This window comes from Sciurus vulgaris (genome assembly GCF_902686455.1).
Source record: "Sciurus vulgaris genome assembly, chromosome: 12".
NCBI lineage: Eukaryota > Metazoa > Chordata > Mammalia > Rodentia > Sciuridae > Sciurus > Sciurus vulgaris.
Genome location: NC_136473.1, coordinates 105,901,250 through 105,915,384, shown reverse-complemented (window position 1 = coordinate 105,915,384; position 14,135 = coordinate 105,901,250). Strand labels below are relative to the sequence as shown.

The 14,135-nt window shown below is 47.4% G+C and overlaps 1 long non-coding RNA gene across 1 annotated transcript in view; it reads left to right on the top strand.

Moving 5' to 3' along the window:
- Positions 1 to 13,204, top strand: part of LOC306641781 — a 53,888-nt gene extending 40,684 nt beyond the window's left edge. Inside the window, exon 4 of the long non-coding RNA XR_013758278.1 lies at positions 13,060 to 13,204. This is a non-coding gene — a long non-coding RNA (uncharacterized lncRNA). The remainder of the gene's footprint in view (positions 1 to 13,059) is intronic.
- Positions 13,205 to 14,135: the final 931 nt, after the last annotated feature.

The following is a 14,135-nucleotide window of genomic DNA, read 5'->3' as shown; positions in this document are numbered from 1 at the left end:
TGTCGCTGATGACATGATTATATTTAGAGGAACCTGGAAATTCCACCAGAAAACTCTTAGAACTCATAAGTGATTTCAGTAAGTAGCAGGTTACAAGATCAATGCCCATAAATCCAACGCATTTTTATACATAAGTGATGAATCTTCAGAAAGAGAATTAGGAAAACTACCCCCTTCACAATAGCCTCGAAAAAAATAAATACTTGGGAATCCAATCTCACAAAAGAGGTGAAAGACCTCTACAATGAGAACTATACAACACTAAAGAAAGAATTAAAGAACACCTTAGAAGATGGAAAGATCTTCCATGTCTTGGATAGGAAGAATTAATAATTGTCAAAATGGCCATACTACCTAAAGTGCTATACAATTCAATGCAATTCCAATTAAAATCCCAATTGTGTACCTTACAGAAATTCGAGGCAAGCCACATTATGAAATTCATCTGGAAGAATAAGAAACCCAGAATAGCTAAAGCATCCTTAGCAGGAGAGTGAAACAGGGGGGTATTGCAATACCAGATCTTCAACTCTACTACAAAGCAAATAGTAACAAAAACGGCATGGTATTGGTACCAAAATAGAAAGGTAGATCAATGGTACAGAATAGAGGACACCGGACACAAACCCAAATAATACAATTTTCTCATACTAGACCAAGGGACAAAAATATGCAATGGAGAAAAGATAGCCTCTTCAACAAATGGTGCTGGGAGAATTGGAAATCCATATGCAACAGAATGAAACTAAACCCATATCTCTCACCATGCACGAAACTAAACTCAAAATGGATTAAGGACCTCGGAATCAGACCAGAGACCCTGCAGATTATAGAAGAAAAAGTAGGTCCAAATCTTCACCTTGTGGTCTAGGACCAGACTTCCTTAACAGGACTCCATAGCACAAGAAATAAAAGCTAGAATCAACCACTGGATAGATTCAAACTAAAAAGCTTTCTCTCAGCAAAGGAAACTATCAGCAATGCGAAGAAAGAGCCTACAGAGTGGGAGAATATCTTTGCCAATCATACTTCAGATAGAGCACTAATCTCCAGAATCTATAAAGAACTCAAAAAACTCTACTCCAAGAATTCAAATAGTCCAGTCAACAAATGGGCTAAGGAAATGAATAGACACTTCACAGAAGAAGATCTACAAGCAATCAACAAAATATGGAAAAATGTTCAACATCTCTAGTAATAAGAGAAATGCAAATCAAACCACCCTAAGATTCCATCTCACCCAATTAGAATGGCGATTATCAAGAATACGAGCAACAACAGGTGTTGGCGGAGGATGTGGGGAGAAGGTACACTCATACACTGCTGGTGGGGCTGCAAATTAGTGCAGCCACTATGGAAGCAGTGTGGAGATCCTTAGAAACTTGGAATGGAACCACCATTTGACCAGCTATCCCACTCCTTGGCCTATACCCAAAGGACTTAAAATCTGCATACTACAGAATACAGCCACAATCACTGTTCATAGCTGTCAATTCACAATAGCCAGACTGTGGAACCAACCTAGATGCCCTTCCAATTGATGAGTGGATAAAGAAACTGTGGTATATATATACTATGGAATATTACTCAGCCATAAAGAATGATAAATTATGACATTTGCAGGCAAATGGATGAAATTGGAGAATATCATGCTAAGTGAGATAAGCCAATCTCAAAAAGCCAAAGGACGAATGATATCGCTAATAAGTGGAGGATGACACATAATGGGGTGGGAGGGAAGGGTTAGAGTTAGGGTTAGGGAGGGGGGCAAGTATGGAGGAAGGAACTACTGTATAGAGGGTAAAGAGGGTGGGAGGGGTGGGGGGAAGGGAAAAAATAACAGAATGAATCAAACCAACATTGCTCTATGTAAATTTAGGATTACACAAATGGTATGGCCTTTACGCCATGTACAAACGAGAAACAACATGTATCCCATTTGTTTACAATAAAAAAAAAAAAAAAAAAAAAAGGTTTGGGACCATGAAGGGGGAGGTACATAAAATGTAAGCAAGCAATTTAATGAAAAGAAATTTTGTTTTAAAAACAATCGAATTTCTAAGGAGTTACTCCTCCTCAAGCCCTACCCTCTACACCCTTCTGTTTGCCCACTGCCAGTTCCTGTTCATTTCATGCAGATCCATTTAGCTGCTGCTGCTGGTGGTTTCTTTGCTTTATGGCAGCCCATTCTTGGGATCCCAAGTATCCTCCTAAGCAAAGACAGTCACCTCCCTAAGAAAAACTTTGGCGTCATCTGTTAAAAATGCAGAAGTTTCACCTTGACTTGGGTGATACTGCAGGGGAATTGGAGAAGACCTCAGGAGGTGAAATTGGCCTCCAGAAGCAGGGTTCAACAGTGCCAGGGAGCAGAGGCAGGGAGGAGCATCACCTAGCAGGGACGGAGGTGTCTGCGTTGGTGGAAATGGATGGCTTGTATCTGTAAGTGGTGGGAGAAGAGTTTGGGCATAGGAAGGGGTGTGGTGGGGAGAGCACAGAGAACTTTAGAAACCTGATCTGGTGGGTAAGGGGTTTCTAGAATACTGGGCAGGGGAGTGTAGTATGATGAGATCTCTCAGTTCAGGAAGAGCATTTGCCATGGTGTGTGGGTGGCACGGTGGTGGACTTTGAGTTTCCACTAATGCCACCCTTCCTCTCTTTACTCACAGAGCTCCTGAACTCTAGCAGGGCCCGTGACCACCCACTGAGAGAGATGCCAGCCTCTCCAGCAGCTGTAGGTGAACACGTGACCAAATTCCGGCCAACGGGAGGCAGTAGAATTGAGGCACATTCCCTGCGAGGCTGTCCTTTATCCAAAGTGTGCACCGTCCTCCAGTAAGTGGAAGCAGGGCTCCTGGTGTAAGTGCTGGCTCTGGAGCTGGGACAGGAGCAGAACCAGGCAAGTCTGGGCTGCCTGCTGGGCGGGCCGGAAAGTAAGGGAGTGCCCAGTGAGCAACGGGGCATGTTAAAGACACGCGGGGGCTCTGGTCACTGTGGGGCGATTTGAGCAAGAAAATGAATAATGATAGGAAAGGGATAAAACCCACAGGATGGAAAAAGAACACAAGTCAGTTTGAATACAGGTAAATAAAATATTTAGTTAATAAAATGGGGATGGAGAAGAAGCTCTGCTTTATGACAGAATTCTGCCTAATAAATGCAGAAAGCTGGAGCTAGAAAAACCATCACTGACAGCTACGAGACGGCAAGAAGCCATCGCAGCGAGAACCAACAATGTGGATGGAAACTAGTGAGTGAAAGCATAAGAAGAAAGCAGGATATTTAACATCTTCCCACGAGACATTAATTACAGAAGGGGCAGACACTTGCCATGCAGAAACCTGGCACTTCTCCTTGTGATCCGGGGTGACCGCCCCAAATCGGACAGACGGATCAGCTCAGGTGCCTCTGGATGTGGCGCACCGAGGAGTTCACGCTACCTCTGCAGCATTCCTGCCAAAAGGTAGCACCCGACTCTAGTCCTGAGACACACCAGATGCATAGCTGCCATCCACCCTTCAAAGATGTCGAGGTCATAAAAGGCAAAGACTGTTCTAGATCACAGAGACTCTAAATACGGCACAACTAAATGCAGTGGATACCCCAAATTGAATCCTGGATCAGTAAAGTTTTGTTTTTCTATAAAGGACATTAGGGAGACGATGTAATCTGAATCCAAGCTGCAAGTTAGCTGAGAGGATGTCACCATGAATTCCTGACTTGATCACTCTATTGAGGTTATGGAAGCATGTTTTGTTTGGGGGAAATACTGCACACTGAAGTTATTTAGGGATGAAGGGATAAAGGTACAAGTCATTATCAAAAGTCTTAGGGAAAAATATAGAGAAGAATGAACGATAAAGCAAAGACGGCAGAATGTTAATGTCTGGGGATGTGGGTAAAAGAGGGAGGGGGATCCTTTGAAATATTTCTGCAACTTTTCGGCAAGTCTGAAATGATTGTAAAATAAACATCTTTTGGTTCATGTGTTTTTAAGGAGTGAGTGTGCACTCCACTCTGCCCCTACGGCTTCCCGTCCCCACTGGCTGGGAGGTGCCTGGAGCGGAGGTGTGCTGTGGGTGGGGGCGCCCCAGCACCCGGGACTGCCTTCCCCGCCTGCGGCCCACCTTCGGTCTTGTTACGCTTCACTCCCTGGTTCAGTTGTATCTATGGAGGACGTGGAAGGCAAGTTAATGACGATAGTAACCAGAGGCCCTCAGGCGGGGAGAATCAGAGAAACTATGAAGAAGAGGCCCTAGAGGAGATTTTCAAACTTAAAAAGCAGAGAAAAGGTCTGAGGGCGGGAGAGGTGTTTGGGACTGGCAGCCCTTAGTTCACCCCAGGGGTCACTCTGTGTATGACTGACCTGATTCCAGGGGCAGAGAGCAGAGCTGTTGGTGGTTGTGGGTGAAGAAGGCTGAGAACTCTGAACCCATGCGCACTGAGGAGTTTATCAAGGACGCGTAGTGGGTACACAAGAATAAAAAGTGATAATGATCACAGCAGCAATGACAGCTGATGTCTACCGAGTCCTTGTTTTGTCCTTGAGTCTACTCGAAGTCCTTTCTGTGCATCAGCTCATTTAACCCTCACAATAACTGTACCTTTTATCCTGTAGAGATGAGTAAACTGAGGCACAGGAGGTTACATTGAAATCAATTGCCAGTCACAGATGCAAGTTTCAGATGCAGGAATTCTCTCTCTGGCTCACCTTCAAACCGGGACCTGAATAAACCCTTCAGACTTCACTCACTTCACTAGCTTTTATCACCAATTTTAGAGGTCATATAACGGAGCGATATATTAGCATCTGTTATGGTTTGGATATGAGGTGTCCTCCCAAAGCTCCTGTGTTAATGCAGAATGTTCAGAGGTGAAGTGATTAGATTATGAGAGCAGAAACCTAATCAGTGGATTAATTCACTTGATGGATTAATCATTCGGATAGACCAACTGGATGGTAACTGCAGGCAGGTGGGGTGTGGTTGAGGAAGTGGTCACTGAGGAGGAATCCTTGGGGATTATAGCTTGTCCTTGACTCCTTGTTCACTCTTTCTCTGCTTCCCTGCTACCATGAGCTGAACTACCGTCCTCTGCCACGCCCTTCTGCCATGGTGCTCTGCCGCACCTTGGACCCAGAGCAATGGAGTCGGCCCATCATGGACCAAACCATGAACTCCATATATTTAGCTTTTCCTCCCCACGTTGTTCTTGTCAGGTGTTTTAGTCACAGCGATGAAAAGCAGGCTAACATGGTATCCTCCCAGCTGTTCTATAGATGACACCTATGATGTGTGGGTCACAATGTGATAGTTGCCTCAGTTGTTTTTTGTATAACTTGGAGGCTACTGTTGTCCATCCTGAACCAACTGAAAGCACTGACCCCTTCACTTGAACCTGCACAAGTGTCCAACGGGCAGCCTTTTGATGTCAGAGAGCCAAACCCCAGTTCCAGAGCATGGTAACACCACCATCTTCTGAACATATGTCCCATGAAGAGCCATGACTCTGGATTAGCACCAATTGCTTCTTTATATCCAATTACCTTTCCCCACACCTCAAACCACCCTGCTTCTTTATCTCATCAACGTCCCTAAACCCTGTCCTCAGGAGGAGGATTTGAGACAGCTCTCATCTCCACGCTTGGCTGCCTCGTGAACAAACCCTTCCTCTCTCACAAACTCATCGTCCCAGTATCGCCCACCACACGGCAAGCACAGAGGGCTGGCTGAGCAGCAGGACTTCCCAGGGCAACTCTGATCTCCCGTCTCTCCTCTCCTACCTCCTTCCTTCTCCTTCTCTCTCTGCTGGTATTTGATGGCAACATAGGTGACTTGAAACCTATGGGCTCCTTTCTTAGCAGATCCACACTCCAGAATCTACTCAGGCAGCTGGGCGAGGAACATTGGGGAGGGAAGAGCAGCAGGTGCCACCTGTGACCCACTGAAATAGGTCTGGTTTGTAGGAAGGAACTCTGCCCCTGTGATGGCCAAAGAGGAAGGTGGCCTACAAGGGCACCCCCCTCCTTACCTGGTCAGAGTGGGCCCAGAAGCCCCAGTCTGCTCTCAGACCCCTCCAGAGCCCTGCCGCTCACAGGTGTGAGATGGTGTGAGGCAGGAGTCAGCGCGGGCTCTGTCTCTGAAGGTCTCCGCTCATTTTCTTCTATGCCAAAGGTCCTTTCCCATTTTAAAAGTAGGAGGCCCTGATCTCAGAATGCCTGCAACAGGAAAAAGAGAAAGAGGCTTTCTAAACATACTTCCAAACCTTGAGACTCAGCTTCTGGCCAGGGGACGTGCAAACTTTTTTAATATCCTTATTCTGGATCCACTTAAATGGAAACAGCCTTGGGTATTTTTAGCTGCTGCGTAATCGAAGTGAAAAAGAAGGGGGAAACGTATATTTTTTTCTCTCCTAGTTAGAACAAGAGGATGAATTGCTCAATCCTTAAAGGAATCCTTGCCAGGAGAGAGGAAAATACCCAAAGTCCCTGTTGGCTCCTCCTCTGGCCTAAACAGGATTTAAACTCAGGGAGGGAAGCCAAGGACAGAAGAGAGTGAGGACAGACCAGCACCAAGGTCTTCAGCACCGGGAGTCCAGCTTGCAGGAGATAGGGGTGCAGGAAGCAGTGCCCAACAGCCTCCCAGGTAAGCGTGCCTGTTGCTGAAGCTTTACCTGTGAGAGGTCGGAAGGCGGCCAGGTGTGGACGGTCAGGGGCCAAGGCACTCGACTCACGTGCCTCAGTTCCAAACCTGAAAACTTGAGCAGTGTAATGCAGGTTCAATTAGAATCAGGAAACATCTCCCAGGCAGCTCTCACATCCGCAGCCAGAGTCCCATTCTGTCCTCCGACAGGACTAAGTCTAGCCATCTCCTTACCTGGCCAGATGCAGTCTGCGTGGTACCAGCTGCTACCTGGAGTAGGACATTTTTAGATAAAGTGTTTCCTTGAAATCTGTCTAGTATGTCTTTCTCATCTATTTTTCTTTGCTCACTTCTTCACAATGTCAAAGGCTACTTTTAAGAGAAAATTCTTATCTGTTATATTTCAATTTTCTTTTAAATCCTTAAACAAGACTTATTTTAGTCATGATCTGGAAGGTAGTATAACTTCTCCTATTTCTGGATTTCATGTGTACCAACTAATACGATATTTGTAAACTTACTTGAAGAACTTTGAGGCTTAATTGGTCTTAATTATTACTTGTAAGAGGACAATTTCTTTTCCCCAAATTCTGTTACCCTCGCAATGCCTCAAAGAAACCATTTTGAAACATCCCAAGAACAATGTGATTAGACTAGTTTTTGGAGGTCTGACTTTATTTACTTCTTAATTTTTGTGGTTGGGAGGGAGCTGGGGAAAGAGGAGAAAGAATGAACGAGAATGTGCAGGATTTCACTTTGAAGCATGAAACTTGGGTTGCTTCCGTAAGCATTAAAAATAAAGAAGAAGAAGAAAACTCCCTGTAAAAGTAATGAGTTACCAACACCTTGACATAGGTAAGCCACAATGTCCAGGTCCGCTGGAAGTTGGCCCAGGACAGGATCTGCATGGAAGACTCATTGCCATCGGCATTGGGTGTTGCAGATCCCGAGAGAAGGCTACGATGTCGGGAGCAGGGACTAAGCAGAAACAGTGTCAACACCAGTATCCTTTTGTCTCAGGAGGGATCAAAGCACCTGACATTCTTCCACCCCACTTTGAGTCCTGCTGTATCCCCAAGTGTGTGTACTGCAGCTGACTTCCAAAACAGAGAAAATGGGACAGATGACTCCAAATCATCTCGTGGCTTCTGGTTTGCATCCAGTGTTATTCTGTGGTTTGAAATGTAGGGTAGACTGAGGTCTGTTTCTGAGAAATGCCGGGGGAAATCGTGCCCAAGCCCATGGAAACTCTTGTCCATCCACCACTCATTCCAGAGCCCTGGCTCCTATAGGGTCTGGCTGCAGACATGAGCTCATGGTTCAGGTTCTGTGGCGGCATGTGGAGCCCCCGTCTGTGAGCCTGTGCAGCTGAGCTCTCAGGCCTAGTCTCTGATGGACAGGGGCTTCGCCTGGTTCCACCACAGTGGACTCTAGCTAATGCCAACCAGCTGCCACTGAACTATCTGCCCAGCAAGTGTGGGTGGAACAGTGCAGATCCTTGGAAATTAGCACCGGCCTCTCCTCTGTGATGGAAGGCTGGGAGTTTGAAGTTATTCAATATGTGGAAAACCACACGTTAAACTAAACAAAGGAATTTTACCTTTTCATTATGTGCCTCTCTTCATCATCATTTAACTAAAGCAGAGTTTGCCGTGAATGCGCCTTGTGCCCAGCGCGAAGAGGGTTCATTTTGGACCAAGTATCGGTCATTCTGGGGATCGGGTGTTGGGTTGGATGAGGAAAAAGAAGGTTCCTGAATTTGGGCCCTGTGTCCATTTTATCTTCTCATTGTGCATGAGCCTAGTCTCTTGCAAGCTGAAGGAGGACGTTCTGTGAGAAAGTCTTTCATCCCCGTGGGGGTGAGCGAACGCCTTTGCCTGATGTTCAGGAGGAACTTCACCAGGGCTGAGCATGGCGCCTGGCATGTCAGGAGGTGCTTAGGAAATGGGAGCTCTGTTTTCATCACCCACTTAAACCTTTGCAAGGCAGATTAAGATGCAGCTGATTAAACAAAACATGCCCCTGGGGACCCTGAAAAGGGACTGGTTGCCAAGACGGGTTCAGGCGCCATCCTTTCCTTTGTCTTTTCTCCCTGATAGTGGGCAGCAGCCCTGATGGAGAAGTCTTCAGGAAGAGGCCCGTTGCACCGGGTAAACTCATCGCAGGCGCGTCCTGGGGGCTCCCTGGTGGATCCGCCTGAGCTGCGGTGGGGTGCGCCCAGCGACCCTGTTAGCCTATCACGTAAAGCCAGGTTCCATCTTCCTCCTCACCTAGCCTCCTCACATCCTGGGTGGGATGCCCCTGTAGAGTTCAGGGTCACAGAGACAGAAATAAAAATGCTCATGCTTGGTTCAGCTGGGGGCCGGCCCAGGGAGACGTGCCTCGGACGCCGCTCACTCTTCATACGAGGGAGGAAGGAGAGAGGAGAGACTCCAGTGCGGGGGAGTTGAGCCAGCACGTCTCCCCAGCCACCGAGAACTCCGTGGGTCACGAGACCCCCGAGTCGCCCCGCGTCACCTGGGGCCTAGGTTGTGGATCACTGGCAAAATATGCTTAAGAGAATTAAGGCAGGAATGACAAGTTTGCTGGTGACATTTGTGATCCAAGCATCCCCAGCACCCACGTCCTTCATTTTCCTCCATGGTTCAGTGATGTCCACTCTGCCATTTGGGGACAGAATTTCTTAAGTGACTCCTTTGAATATCCATGATAATACAGTTTTTTTTTTTTTTTTTTTTCTTCTCAAACCTGAAGCAGTGGCTCTCATTTGCCTGTGGTCAACCATAAGGCAGGATGAGGTAATGAGGGAATGAGAGAAGGCCTGGACAAAGATCTGTAACCATGGCCAGAAACTGGCTACTGCTCTCTTTGGTGTAAGTAGTATTGTTATTTCCTGGACCAGGGTACGTGGAAGAAGGTGATGTAGAGGCCATTGGCCTGGGGTTGCGAGGACTGTTGGGCCTGGGAGTCGGGGCATCTCTCCTGGCCAGGGCTTGGTCAACTTCTGCCCCAGCACGCAGGTCTTGGTGCACTCTGGTGTCTCCTGGGAAGGGTATTCTCCAGCTTCTCATGAGAAGTGACTGGGTCTTAACTTCCTGTGTGGGAAAGAGCTCATCTTTCCAAGGACCAAGGGATGCCAAGGGGTCCTTAACACCTCTGGGCACCTCTAACAGAGAATGCTATCAACTGATCACCAGCATTCTGAGGATTAAATAAGAATAACATTTATAGAGTGTTTGGCACTGTACCCATTGCCTTTAAACACACATACAAACAGCAGTGGCTATTATTTAATTCAGAAAATATTTAGACAGAACTGTACCGTGGGAATACAGAGGATTGACACAGCTTTAGCCAGTCATCCCTGAGCTTATAAGGATTTCTGGGTAGGAATGTCCGTATGGATTTGGGAGCTGTTAATGTTCGTCTGGAAACTAAAGCCACAGGGCTAGGGGCTGCTACCAAGAGGAGACAGCACAAGCAGAGAGCCTGGGACATGAGCCGGGCTCTGAAGGCAGAACTCGGGGTCCATCCATCCAGCCCAGACTCAGCAAAACCTTCAACAGCACCAAGCAGTCTGCTCCTGTCTCCCACCTACCCAGTCCTCTCCTGCAGTCAGAATTAAACACATGCTCAGCTTCAACGAGACAGGGAATTTTGGGGAACCCTGGTTTCCAGGTTTCTTGCATGCACATTTCCTGTATGTAAATGCCCTAGCCCTCTACCCCACTTTCCATGGGGAGCCGCCCTCCCTCGTGGGGTGAATATTCACCCCTATTCAGAAGTCTTATCCTGTGTTTTTCTTGGTGAAACTGGGGGCCCTCCCCCCACCCCCGTCCACCCTGGGGAGCTGTCTGTGGTGTGCCCTGCGTCCCTAAGCAGTGGATGAAGTCATCCCTTCCTCCTGCTGTTGGGCATGGAAAGTCTCTCCTGCCACGTGTTGGAGGGGGAGCCCACAGCTCCTCTCCTTGCTCGTTACACTTGTTAGGTTGAGGATTTCCCAGCTCATCTTCTTTCGAGAAATTACCCTGCCCAGGAAAATCTGATCTCAACATGTGGCATCTGAGAGGCTGCAATTAATGAGGACATCTTGTTACAATTCAGAAGGACAGGCGGCAGGGGAGGGCTGCGAGAGCTTCTGGGGTTTCTCATGTTCCAGGCTTCAAAACAAACACCGTGCGACGGGGCTTTGGGCAGCCTTGCTGTGGTTTATGGCGAGAGTCCCTGGCTTTTTTGCATTTGTTCAGAACTAATTCAGAAAAACATCTGCACTCCATTTAGGTCTTAGGCATAGTGAGCCACAGGCTGGGGTGGGTGGGGAGGCTTCTCTGGCTCTGTTGCTCCCAGGAGGGGATTTAGGACAGTGGAGAACCGAGTAGGTGCTTCAGCCACGACGTGTGCTGTTACTGGGAACGGCGAGCACGCGGCTGAAGGGCCCCGGAGCTGGAGACCCTGCGTCTGCGGTGTGGCCTCGCAACCTCAGTGCGGTGGTCAGGGCACAAGGCGGTGCCTCGGCGCCTCAGTTCCCACCCTGAGGATAAAGTGCAGAATGCGAGTGTGCATTTGGGTCACTGGGCGCAAACTTTCAAGATGGCGGTGGTGACGTCTCATCATTTCTGTCCATCTGCCTTCCAGCGGACTCCTGGCTTTCCTGCCTCCCCATCCTCACAGAGGTCCCCAGCAGATTCCCGACTTCTCTGGTTGCTTTTGGGCTTAGAACAGAACCACTCTTTTGAGGGCAACTCTGTTTCAATACCAGAGCCTCAGTCCCCTGCAGGCACACAGGTCCTTCCTCTCTCCCAGCCCAGGTTGAGGTTGGAGGCCACAGGTAGGAGGGCAGGGCCACGCCAGCCAGGGACTTTCTTCTTCCACTTCTCCCGAGATTGGCCCTCATGGCTTCCAGCTACATTATTCCCCCCTCTAGCCACCCTCACCCATGATGGGGACCACACCTGAGGCTCTACCACTGAGCTACACCCCCAGCCCTGATTACATCTTTGTAATTCTGCCATGATTCAGAGATGTCACATAAGTGACATCTATCTCTGCGTGAGATAGAAATAAATGATTTTTAGAATAATCTGATTTGACCAATGAGGCATAGCTCAGGAGGTAGTTTTGAACCCTTCTATCCAGCTCCCAGGGCTTATAACCTCAGTAAGGGCCCAGGTGTTTGTGAGAAGAAGCAAATACTATTGTTTCATCTTTTTAATGTTAGTATCTTCTTTCCTCTCAGGCTAATTCTCTGTTTTAGGAATCTGTTTAATTTTTCTTATTGTATTAGCTTCCTATAGCTGCCATAAAAAATTGCCACAAACTTGGTAGTTGGAGACAACAGACATATATCCTCTCCCAGTCCTAGAAGCCAGATGCCCCAAATCAAGATATCATCAGGGACATGCTCCTTCAAAGGCTCCCGGGGAGAAGCCTCCCTTGCCTCCTCCACTTGCAGCCACTGATGACTCTCGGTATCTAGCCTCCCCTGGTCCTCTTCTCTCTGTGCGATTCAGAGTTTCTTCTGCCTCTGATTAGAATACTCTCATTTGGATTTAGGATCCATTCTGATTCAGTGTAATCTCACCTCAGTCTTTACCTTAATGACATCTGAAAAGACTATTTTGAAATAAAGTTGTACTCTGAGGTTGTGAGCAAACATGAATTTCAAGGGGATATTATTTAATCCACCACACAAATCTATTTTACCAAGACTTTAGCTCAAGGACCTTGACTTACACCAGCTGCTTTACCTCTTTCTTCAATTCTCAAGTCCCTGTTCCTCTTTTCCTAATTAGCTCCCTTAGGAGTGACTCATAATTCTGTGTGCACAAGAATTGGCTATTCTGCATTTTTAAAGACTATACAAAGTAAGCACATGTCTATTAGAATTTCTCAGAGAGGCAAATCAACGTCCGGGAGCAAGGACTGACAGCTTCACATACAACCGTTTTAACATTGCATTTGTGTATTTCTCCCAATTTATTTGAAAGCTCCTTAAGGAAGCATGTTGTTTTCAAGTTCCTAGCAGAGTGTCTGATATATAGAAGGTGATCATAAATATCTCTTGCTTTGGAATGAGTCAAACTCTTACCTGTGACCATGTTCTCATCAGACATTGCCAACCTCAGTGGGAAGGGACAAGACAGGGGTGGAAGTCTCTCCTCATTGCTTTTACCCTTGAGTCCAGCCTCCGTGGTCATGACTGCTGGTATTGCACTTTATTTTTTCCATATGTTTTTATTGGTGCATTATAATGATACATAATGGTGGGCTTTGTTTATCACACATTCATATATGCATATGATGTAACAGTAAAATTTGGCCAAATCCTTCCTCATGGCCTAGTATTTCAGAAGAAAATGCCCTTGCGTCTCTTTTCCCAGGCATTGCAATACCACGTCCAGTGTTGATGGGGATAAGCTAGATGTTATGTCTCTGCCAGAGAAAGAGAGAAACAAAAGTATCCTCAGGAGGAGCATAGCGGGTGGGAGGCTTTCAGGCACCCCTCTGAAACACAGCCGTGATGTCTGTGCTTGTCTCTCTGGTAAGAAACAATGTCCAGCGAACGAAGCTGAGACGCAGCCTGTGTTCCTAGGATCACGAACCCTCTCCCACATAGAACCAGTACCTAGCAGACCTCATGCATATTCATGAGCTGGCTGAAAGCCAAGCAGATGGCTCACTCTGAGGTCCCCTGGAATGCGCAGAGAGCCCCTGCCTGCCACCTGGAGAGACAGGTACCCCAGGGCTCCCTTCCTGTCTTCCACCTCTCCAGACAGGGGTGGACCCCTCTCTCCTCCTAGGGCAGTCTTCCCCAGGAGGTTTCCAACCTGACTCAGTGTTCTTCCCGAAACTCTCCTCCAACTGCTGTGGCCCACGCCGAGACAAAATGTCTTGTGTGGTTTCAGAGATGAGGTCACACCCTTTTCCTTTTGCAATGTGCTTAATGGCTTTTCATTTGGGGAAATAAACAATTGATAGAAAAGCAGCTTTTCCATTCTTCCACATCATTTTTCCTTGCTGTTTCTCTTCCTTCTCTTCTTGATTTTTCTAAATTCTAAACCCATCTAATGAAAAGGCAAAATGTGAGTCATTTAGCTTAAGTGCATCACTTTTACTAGTCATGGGGACAAAACTACCAAAGAGCTTTAAGTTAATGGGACCCAAGGGTAGGAAGCTTCTGCAGAGTCACAGATGGGTCCTGCTGGTGCCAGCACAAGGCAGATGTCCCTTTTCCTGGAGAAGACACGCGGCACACGTGATCCTGCAGGCCACCCAGCAGCCCCAGAGCAGTAGAAAGGTGTTCCACGTTGTTATGTCCACAGCTGTGCTGGGGCCTGGGAAGGAGCAAGGGACAACGTGGTCCCTTCCCCTTCGGTCACCCTCTCATCACCTTTCTCCCAGGGCCTCATCTAAAAACACACCCCACATATCCTCAAGTTATACCCTTGCCCATCTCCAGATGAACTTACCTGGGGGGAAGAAACAGCGTTCCTGGAG